The sequence below is a fragment of the Morone saxatilis genome, unplaced genomic scaffold (genome assembly GCF_004916995.1).
Source record: "Morone saxatilis isolate NCDOM2014 unplaced genomic scaffold, NCSU_SB_2.0 Contig9, whole genome shotgun sequence".
In the NCBI taxonomy this organism is placed as follows: Eukaryota; Metazoa; Chordata; class Actinopteri; family Moronidae; genus Morone; species Morone saxatilis.
This window is the reverse complement of record NW_023340268.1, coordinates 8,168,299-8,169,295: the sequence shown is the minus strand read 5'-3', so window position 1 is coordinate 8,169,295 and position 997 is coordinate 8,168,299. Positions and strand designations below refer to the sequence as shown.

Below are 997 nucleotides of genomic sequence, written 5' to 3'. Positions count from 1 at the left end.
ATTTTTTGCTTTGCACAATTTTATTCATGATTGTTCATATTGTTTCTATGCATTTGTTTTGCTATGTGAAGCACTCTGGGCTGTGTGTTTGTACAAGAGGCACTGTATAAATAGTTGAGTTGAGTTGAGAATACATTCCATCAAAAAACGGGGAAAAAATACTGTTACATGACTTAGTTGGCTCAAATAATACTGTAGCTGTAACAAGAATGAAGTGCACAACATCCAATCTTTGCTTTAAAAAAGACTCTTAAAGACACAACACACTGCTCCACTTCTTCTAAATGCCTCATGGTGTCTACAGTCTTAATAGCAATGGTTCAAAAGCAATCTTGACAACATATCATATACAAAAAAAAATGCAATCCTGAATGCAAACATGCACTATAGTTAACTGTATGCACAATACTGTAGACATTATTGATTCATAGCAGACTCCCTATCAACCAGCATGAATAATTATCAGCTAATGTTGATTATTTTCTAAGCAACAATACATAAACCCAGTGTTTCAAAAAGAATAACTTGTGAAATGAAAAAAAAGTAACAAGACAAGGGGGGAGAAGTAGGAGTGGTTGAAGATGAAAGGAGCATTATGGAGGAAGGGATAAAGGGTGTGGTGGTGTATAAAGCATCCTTTGCATCCGTTTCTACATCACTGCAGCTCCTCTAAGACTGACTTTAACTCTTGAGCTCCTTAAAACTCTACAAATCGTTGGTGAGTAGAAAATCTAAACAATGCTGTTTTATTTGTTGTTTAATTTCCTTTGCTGACTTATAAAATGCATTAAAGCTTTTGTCCAATAGAAATTCTTTTCAATGCAACAAACTGAATGTCATTTCAGTGAGTTTTATTTGTGTAAAATACAAATGCAAAGTTACCATCTCTGTGTGCATTTTGTGTTTTTGAGCCAACTTTGACTTTTCTTTATTGCTTGCGAAACTAAACATTGCAGCAGACATTGCTCATTTTGCTCCGATGCCAGTTATTTGGCAA

At 34.6% G+C, this 997-nt stretch overlaps 1 protein-coding gene across 1 annotated transcript in view; it reads left to right on the top strand.

Moving 5' to 3' along the window:
• The first annotated feature begins 580 nt into the window (after positions 1 to 580).
• The window catches only part of LOC118343260 (ictacalcin-like), a 2,276-nt gene continuing 1,859 nt past the window's right edge, over positions 581 to 997 (top strand). Inside the window, exon 1 of the mRNA XM_035682028.1 lies at positions 581 to 718. The gene's annotated coding sequence lies outside the window, so the exon portion shown is untranslated. The remainder of the gene's footprint in view (positions 719 to 997) is intronic.